Source organism: Macaca thibetana, chromosome X (assembly GCF_024542745.1).
Source record: "Macaca thibetana thibetana isolate TM-01 chromosome X, ASM2454274v1, whole genome shotgun sequence".
Classification (NCBI taxonomy): Eukaryota; Metazoa; Chordata; class Mammalia; order Primates; family Cercopithecidae; genus Macaca; species Macaca thibetana.
Window position 1 is genome coordinate 68,319,475 of NC_065598.1, and position 9,630 is coordinate 68,329,104.

Genomic DNA, 9,630 nt, shown 5'->3' on the forward strand with positions numbered 1-9,630 from the left:
CACCAAGTGGATGCTGCTAAACCACTCCTGAAGATTCAGCCCCATGATACAGTCACCTCCCACCAGGTCCCACCTCTAACATTAGAAGTTACGATTTGACATGAGACTTGCTGGGGACACAGATCCAAATCATATCATATGCAGACATCCAAAAGATACAAAGAGGATATTGTGGGGGGACTGGATAATCACACAGTGCTCATGCAGTAACAGCACATGGCTAATTCAATACAAAGAAAAGATGACACCTTCACAATGGAGTAATTTGGAATAGTGCCCTGACCACATGGTCAAGATGAACATCACCAGTCGTAAGACAAACCAACATGGAGAATCTGCTGATGTCATGCCCCAAGAAGGACAGCACATCTGCTATGGAGTAGTCCTGCCAAAAATGTTAAACCTACCTGAGTCTAATCACAAGGAAGACATTCGGCAAACCCAAGTTCAAGGGCTTCCTGACAACAACTGCACTGGTTTAAAGGAAATTTTAAACATTGCTTTAAAGCACACTTTAAAGGACACTGAAGAGACTTGACGGGCCGGGCACCATGGCTCACACCCGTAATCCTAGCACTTTGGGAGACCCAGCTGGAGCTCAGGAGTTCCAGACCAGCCTGGGCAACACAGCGAGATGAAGTCTCTACAAAAAATATTTTAAAAATTAGCCGGGCATGGTGGTGCATGCCTGTAGTCCAAGTTACTCAGGAGGCTGAGGCGGGGGAAGACAGCTTGAGCCTGGGAGCTCAAGGCTGCAGTATAAAGTTCCACATTATAACAGAGGGTGACCCTGTCTCAAAAGAGACTTGAAAACTAAGTGCGAAGCATGATGTTTGGTTGGAAAGAGAATTTAGTTAGAAAGCAGCTATGAGGGATACTACGGGACCATGGGGACAATCAGAAAATGTTTCATGTGATCATACAGTAGAAAATTGTGTGGTTTCAGTGTTACATTTCCTGAGTGTCATGATGGCATTAAGGCTTTGTGAAAGACCCTGCTTTCTCGTATTTGGGGATGATGTATCTTAATGATTCAAATAGATCTCAAATGATTCCACAAAATAATGGAAAATACAAGCGCGCACACACACACACACACACACACACACACACACACACACACACAGTGAAAGACAGGGAATGGGTTGGAGGAAGGGATAATGCAAATGTCAGAAAATGCTAAAAAAAAACCTGGAGGATTCAGTAGAAGAATATATGTATGAGTGCTCCTTGTGCTTTCCCTGCAATTCTTCCGTGGCTTTGAAATTTAAACAAATGCAATCTGAGATGAAGGTGGATATTATGGACCATTTTATTCCAGTCAGTTTGAAAACAAAGAAAAAGGTCACCGATCGCTAGGAAACAAAACCCGCCAAAACTGACACAAGAAAGAACGGCCAACCTGAACCGTTCCAGAATCATTACAGAAAGATATGAGTAGTCAAAGGCTTTCCAGGAATAAACTCCAGGATTCCCCACCACATTCTGAAAAACATCCTAGGAATACATATCTTCCATTTGACACAAACTCGTGCAGAAAATTGAAAAGGAGGAATAATCCTCCACTCAACTGTGTGAGCTTGGCATAACCTCGATACCAAATACTTCAAGGACACTTAGAGAAACATTGCAGATCAATCACAGGCTCATGACACAGAAGCAAAAATCAGAACCAGAATCTTAGCACACGGAAGCCTTCAGGATATAAAAAGGAAAATACCTAATGTGGCATGACAAATATTAGCTTCATCTCAAAAATACAAATTTAATTTCCCTTCAGAAAATAAAGTGCCATAATTCTCCACATTAACAGATTAGGGGAGAGAAACATGCTCTTCGTAGTCACAAAATTATTGACTAAGTGTCAGTTTCCTTTCAAGATGTATTGCTGACAATTCTCTTTTCTAAAAAGTCAAGACTATTGGGCTATAACTTACGCACAGGTCTATGGGATTTTCTAAATGCATACAGCTGTGGAAACACCAGCACAAGATATATAGATATAGAGCATCGCCATCCCTGCCAGGTTCCCTCATGCCCTCTGGTAGTGAACACTTGGTCTTAACTCTCAGACCCTGGCAACCACCAATCTGTTTTCTGCTCCTAGAATTTTGCCTTTTCCAGAATGTCATATAAATGGAATCACACAGTACGTATCATGTGCATTTGGTTTCCTTCAGAGAAAGACATTCTGACCGCAACTCTCTAAAAGTGCAATGTACAGATTCATGACCTGGGTAGTAGTTACCTGGCTTGATCACCTTATAACTGTTTGTCAAATGGCCAACTTCTGAGCTCTCTCCGTGTGTGTGTGTGTGTGTGTGTGTGTGTGTATTGTTTCAAAAATAAAATTTTACATTTAACTGCCTCTAACTTTTATATCTTGGTGAGGGTTATTAAATGGCAATTATTAATCCTTTAAAGAAAGTGAGTGATTATTGGAAAAGTCAGCAGAGTGATTACTTCTGGAGGGATGTGCAAAGGGGGAAGTAGTGATTGGGGTAGGGCAAACAGGAGGGTTCCAACACTCTGCCAACCTTCTGTTCCTTGCTCTGCGTGGTAGTGACCCAGACTTCAACATTGCACAACCACAGGGGAGACATTCACGCTAGATCATCTGAACTGAGCACCCTGGATTCCCGCATGTAGTGTTTGCATGGCCACCCTGGTGGCCACAGCCTACGCAACCGTACCTGGCAAACATGGGTTCTGGCTTCATCCTTCGAGGAAACGGATGATGAGAAAAAGTATGGGGAAAAGGAGAACATCTTGGTGTACAGGTTGAGGACAGATGGGCATGAGATTGTCCGAGTTCACCCAGAATTGTGTTCCAGGTGGGCTAAAGTTCATCCTGTTACCGTGACCACTATGATCCTATGATTGCCATCTCACATCTCCGTGTGCAGTGCCCTAAGCCTCCACCACAGCCTGGACGGCCAACTTTGGAGACTCTGACTGGCATGCATGTGAGGAGACTCACACACCTTCAAACCCAGCTGGAGCCTGAAGGGGAGATGCTCTTTTCTGCCAACCGAGTAAGAGGTCTCATCCGGAAATGTACCAGTGGGATCTCTGGCACTGAGTGCAGGTGGGATTCTGCTCAGGGCTCAGCCTCAGCGGCTGCATCAAGGGCAAGCACACAGCTCAGCAGACCTCTGGAGCATGTATGAACTGAGTGGCGGGACAAGGCAGGAGGGGGACTAAGACTCTCCAGGCCGGACTCCACATTCCTCTTGGTGAGAGAGGAGACTTGAGGGAAAAGCAAGAGGGGGGCACTGAATAAGTGGAGAGGCTCGACCTCCTCCTCTCCACTGGGGCCCAAATGGATTCCTCTAATCCGAGGAGCCTCGGATTCTGCACTTATTTCCCCTAGAAGTGGAAGGCTCCGCCCGACCATGGCCTGGAGTGTACATGTTACAGCTCCATTATTGTGTGGGAAGTGGTCTGAATATGGAACCGAGGTGGTGTGCTGAGAGACGGGGCTGGCAAATCCAGCCGCCAAGGGATGGGTTCACGCCTTCCACAACTCCGTCCACAGGCTTCTCCCCTTCCACACCCTGTTGACCATGGCCCATGGCCCCCGGGCCAGTGTCTGGGGCTGGAGTTCTCACCCAACCAGAACCTGCATAGATGTCCCCGGTGGCAAAAACCCAAGCTGGAGAGTTCCTGACAGACTTCCTTTCCAGAGCCCACCCCGCTGTGTTATCCTCCCAAGAAACAACCATCTGTGTCAGGATCAAAGCCTTGGCCCGAGGAATCAAGCCAACCATCTCAGGCTAGGGATTTGAGGTGGATAGCGTAGGTCCCCACCACCATTCGTTTCCAGGTCTGAGGCCTGTGATTGGCCCACCGCATATGTGATGGTCCCTCTCACTGAGCTCACACCACGGGCCTGGCAGGGAGACACAGAGAGAGTATGGGGGAAGGCGAATACCGAACCCAACCAGCTGTCCCAGGGCAGTCCCGATTCCCCACTTTCCACCCTCACTGTCCGTCCTGCCCGTGTCTCTGTTAGCTGGCATTGGGGCACCCTCCCATGGGAGCTCCCCAATTCCTAGATAAGGCACCAACCAGCGACTCTGAAGTATTATCACTGCACCCACACAGGGGAGTGCTGAGACATCCCATCCATCCGGTGGAAGATCAGGAGCCTACTGTGGCACCTCCAGCATTCTGAGAGCGCCAACACCCGTCCCTGTGTTTGGGGATGTCCCATTCATCCTACTCCACAGCCTTCTAGGTGTTAGAATTGAACAACACCTCTTGTAAAAAGTGAACCCCAGCTCTGCTTCTGTGCATTCCATCCTTCCTTCAGGTATCCTTCACCACTGCCTCCACTCTGTCAATCAGCCCTTTCTCCCTCAATGGACAGCACCCATGATTAATTTGATTCCCAAGCGAGTGCTTGCAAGGGCATGCTCAAGCAGGCGCACGCGCACACACACACACACACACACACACACACACACACACACTAACCTTGAATGGTATCTGCATTTCTATTGTCTTCATCTGTTCAACATCCAGTCTCTTGGCGATGGGAGCTGGCAGAACCTACCCACACCTCCTCACTGGAACCGGAATCTGTGCCCAAATCTGGGGCCTGCCCAGTCCAGGATTCTGGCTGAAGGAAGCGGGTGATCCCAACTCTCAGGGAGGGTGAAGGCAGAACAGGGAACTCGAGGAAATCTCGTGTAACCTCGAGAGGCGATCTGAAAGACTGATCAGGGATGCAGAAATATCACGTCCACAAAACCCTGAGGCCTTGCGGGTGGTGGAACAGTATTTGACAGGGACCATCAAAGAACAGCTGGGCCTAGCATCCACACTTGCCCTGCCTAGTATCCACACCACCCTTGCCATTTTCAAATCAAGGGTATGGAGTTGACTGGCTGGAGAAGGGGCTGTTGGCCCCCTATAGGACACCAAGGATGAGGAATCCACCTTCCGTGTAGCTGCCAGTGGGCAGTTTCTACAAGGTTGGCCTGCAGGCACCAGAACAGACTCAGTGCCTCCACCTCCAACCAAGAGACTACCCTGCCCTTTTCTTCGGCACTCCACGTACCTTCCCTTTTGCTCAGCCAGCCACTGGGATGTGGCTTCTGTCTCCACCTGGCTACTGAAACTAAGGAGGAGACCTGATGGGATTTGGTAACTGAGGTTCAAATATGAGGGCTAAGAGGAACTGAGGATGCTACCTGGTTTCTGGCCCAGATGACCTGACTATGTGTGTGTTGGCACCAGAGGGACATAATGGCTCCAGAAAGAAGACTGGTCTCCTGAGTGGGAGGATAAGCTCCAACGTGTTCCTCAACAGCACGGAAATAACCGTGCAGGAAAGACCACCAGCATCAAGCCACATGGGAGAGCAAGGATGCTCACAATGGAAAGGACGGTGACAGGGCAAAACCGAGACAGTGAACTGCAGGAGAAAAGGAGAGAAAGACCAGGGTTCTAGGAGACCATCAGTTCCTGGAGAAGTGGAGAGAGGATAGTGCTGAAGAAGGGGACTTGTGAGACCCTGAAGTAAGAGGAGAAGAGGAGGGACATGAGCAGGGCATGTAAGGGAAAGGCAGGAAATGCTGCTGTGGCCAGGCAGGGCCCCCACAGCACCTAGACCCACGGCACTGTGGTGAGCCCGAGTGCAGGGCTGCTGCTCAGAGGCCAACCCAGGTGCCCCGCAAGGAGTGGGCCCACCACAGAGCGCCAGGGGAACTGTTCTTCAAGTGTCAGTGAAGGGAGCAACACACTGAATCCCCCAACACTCCCAACAGTCGCAGAGGGCAGATCACAGACCACAGAATATGAGAATGACTTTATTTCAAACTGCTTTGAACTGCATTGGAAAGTGTGCAAATTCAGTGGAAGAGCGAAAGCCCTGGCTGAAGAGGATACGGAGGGAACCTGCTTGGCTGCAGCTCCAGAACTCCAAAGGTACCAGCTGCTTGTCTTGTAGGAAGACGCTGGCTCAAACCTGTGAAACAGAGCAGACTCAGGGATGGGCTACCAGCCAGGGCCAGCCTACAGCCCTCCTAAGCTACCAGGATTGTGGGAAGGGGCATGGTGTGTGCAACACTCACTTCAAAGGCCCTGGAACTTGTCAGTGAGGAACTGCATGGCTGCTGAAACAGAGAGGCAGAACCGGGCACTCCAGACCTGGGGAAACAGAAACCCACCCCCTGCCCCTGTGGGGAACCACCTAGCTCTGCAATGCGAAATCCCACAAGCCCTGGGACTGACTCACCCACCCATCACCTGAATTAAATGTGGAAATGCCTTCTAAGTGGGAAAGTGGTTCTCAGGTGTTGAGGCAACCCAGAACCGTTCAGAACATGTTTCAAAGACAGATAAGCCAGCCAGTAAGCAAAAATCCATACAAGCCATACCAGGCAGCAGTTAAAGGGAAAACACATGTGGTATCTCTAACCGTCCTAAGCAAAGCAGATCTCTGTGACTTGTGGACCAAGTGTACATGGAGTTCAGACAACACATTGCTGTCTGTGCACACCCCTAGCTGGAAAGGCACAGAAGGCTCCAGGGCCAGGCTTTGCTTGGTTCTCTTCCGCAGAGGAAAGTCAGTCCCAGTGACGCCGCCTGTACCTGCAGCCCACCCCAGCCCCCTACGCCTGCAGAAAGACACTGCTGTCCATCCCTGCCCTGGCCAGAGCTCTGTCATACCTAATTGCTGTGTAAGGTCCTCAATTTCCTTCTGCAGCTGGATGCACTAGACCAGCAGACACCAGAGGAAGATAAATGGTTAGTCAATTCTGGCCTGCTCTCTCTCCGGACTCCCTCTCTCCCCCAGGCCGTACAGCCCCCACAGCCTGCAGCCCAGTGGTGAGGTGGGTTGGCACAGAATCCTCAATGGAAAGGAGGCATCCTCTCTCCATGGGGTGTGGAAGGTGGAGGCGGGGGGTAGGGGGACGCAGAAGTCAGTTTAACCTGGACACGGATCCCACCATCTAGTGTGGACCTCTATTTCTAAGAGCCACACAAAGCATTACCCGAGGACAGTCCTGGGCTCCCGGGGGCTGCTGCTGCCTTTCTGGTCTTGGGGGATGGACAGGTGGCTGCTGGTCACCTGAAAGAGAACACAAAATCCAGCTTCCAAGCCTCCCAGTAAGGTGGAAAAGGCCTAGCAGGGTCTAAAGTGAAGCACCGTCACCCTCTGCTGGCAACATGTTGCCCATGCTCTGCCCAGCAACTCCAACCCTCCCTCTGGGACTGTCTTCCCTGTTCCCCAGTGTAAGCCCATGTGTACCTGTGGTCCCCTAGCATTGTGACTCTGGGTTGGACTCCAGCAGCGCGGCAGCCACAGCCAGGCCCTGGGAGAGCCAGTGTGGCTGAGCAGGACTTAACAGAAAAGGGCTCCGTACCGCCGAAAGTCTCCTTCCAGAGCTGGAGTTTGGGGCGCTGCTCCAAATTGCCCCCTACCACACAAACCCCACTGAGAGGAGAATGTGGCTTAAAGCCAGTCCATTCGACACCCCGTTTCCCTTGGGACAGCTGCCTGGGTGGGCAGGGAAGCCTGGGAACAAGGCTGAGCCCCTAGAAGCGACAGAACCAGAGGATTCCCTCCCAACCCCTCTCCCCTCCACCCCTATCAAATCTGCAAGACTCACCGGAGGGTGCGTGGCGTCTGGGCACGAGGCCTCCCAGGCTGTAGGCTGAGGGCTCTGAACGTCCCAGAAGCTGGGGAGCTCTGATGTTGGGGTCACCACTGCTGAATTCTCCATGACGCACAGACAGGCGAGGCAGCCCTGGCCTGTGTGTGGGAAGCTAAAACAGAAATGTCTGAGTCAGGCTGGCGGTGGGGGTGGGCAGTGAGTACAGGTGGGGAGGGATTGTGGTAAGATGGAGACTTCGGAGCCTAATCTCATTAGCACTTTCTCTCTCAGTCCCAGGCCAGGAGGCAGAGCCCAGCCAGGGAAAACACTGGGGATACTGAGATAGCGCAGGCAGCCTGCCAGGTGGCTCAGGCAACAGCTAAGGAAGGAGGAATCAGAAAGTTGATGATCCTACACACCCCAGCTTTGCAGCCCACACTTTAAGGGGTCATCTCATCCAAACCAGCTGCCAGCCCTGCCTTCCCTCCCAGCTCCTCCATGGAGGAGGAAGTAGAACCCCTGCAGAGTGTCCGAAGGCATGCCCGTCACACACCAAGTGCTCCCCTTAACGTGTGCCCCTACGATTGGGCATTCTAGTGTCCCTGGGCTCCTGATGACAACCCTCGAGCAAGGGACAGAGGGGACATGGGTAAACAGGTGTGTGCTGGAAGAGAGGAGGCGTGGGGGGAGACAGAAGAGGAGGAGGGTGAAGAGGGAGAGGAGGGCGACAAGTCCCAAGGCCTACTCCCGTGGACCCTTGGGACTGCATCTCTATTTGGGTCATTATCTTCTCTGGCCACAGCCTGGGACTCCCTGGTCTTCCTTCCTGCAGGTTTCTTCCCAGGGCTGCTGTGCTTAGGCTTTTGGGGTTTCTTGGACATCCCATGTGTCCCCACACCAGAGAATGGCGGGAAGGTGGCCGGCTCCGAGGGAGTGGCCCTCTCTCCACAGAGGGAGTCTCTCTCCGCAGGCAGTAAAGGCTCTCCCCGAGGCCAGTTGAGAGGCACCCCCTAGGGACTTCTCCTGGGCCATCTTCCTCCTTGAAAGGCCCTGGGGCAGAGCCCCTGCAGTGGCAGCTCCTGAGCAGCTGGGCCTGGCCTCCACCTTTCCCCAGGTCCTGCTCTGTATTTTCTTTCCGGGAGAGTCCTCCAGCTCTCCCACAGCCGGCCTCTCCATGACTGGAGTGAGTCCGCAGGGAGCAGAGGTCAGGAAACGGCCCGGCACAGGCAGGTAACTCTCCTTGCAGTGGAAGCCTACGTGTCTGGATGTGTCTGCTGGCTTCTTGGGGTTGCCGGGCTTGGCCTGGCTTCCTTCGTTGCGGCGAATGCCCACCCTCATCAGTGGTAAGCCGCTGCTCTCTTCTGCGGAATCAGACACGTGGGTAGACGGCCCCGAGGGGTCTTTCGCCGAGGGCTGCTGGGGATCTACGCCGATTCTCCATCTACTCTTCTAGCCCCTTTTCTGGATTCTCCCAGGCCGGGCCTGGCCCAGGACCACTGAGGTGGAGAGGGCCGGCAGAGGCCTGCTGCCATTCTCCAGGGCTGGGGCCCAGGGCTCCACTCCCACTGGGATCGACCTCCAGGTCCGCCCAAATGTCAGTGGACCCTTTGGCAGCTGTGCTTTCTGAGGACATGTGTCCCTGGATGCAGGGCTGCGGCACGATGGCAGCTGGCTCGTCAGTCAGGTAGGACGAGTAGTCCACACAGTCCCCTTGGTCGTCTACTGGGGTGTCAGGCCGGCCTTCTCAGCCCCAGAGCACCACCCTCCCCTGCTCTGTCAATTTGCTCTCACACTTGAAGCTGAAGCCCTCGGGATCTGTGAACCCGCTCTTGCCCTCACCCTCGCCCTCGCTGCTGTGCAGCACCCCCAAATCGAGGCCGTGGACGTTCCCGTGGCCCCAAGAGGCTCCTGAAGTGGCCGTGCAGGCGCCAGCCTGCTCGCCACCCTCTGACCTGAAACGGGCCCCCCAAACGGACACCTAGTCTGGGGAGCTCATGGAGCCGGTCCGGGCAGCCTGGGCTGT

The 9,630-nt window shown here is 52.9% G+C and overlaps 1 protein-coding gene and 1 pseudogene across 1 annotated transcript in view; one reads left to right on the plus strand and one right to left on the minus strand.

Moving 5' to 3' along the window:
- Window positions 1-9,630, plus strand: part of PIN4 (peptidylprolyl cis/trans isomerase, NIMA-interacting 4) — a 363,345-nt gene that overhangs the window by 20,768 nt on the left and 332,947 nt on the right. The gene's annotated exons all lie outside the window — the stretch shown is intronic.
- Window positions 6,082-9,603, minus strand: LOC126946236 (uncharacterized protein CXorf49-like; annotated as a pseudogene).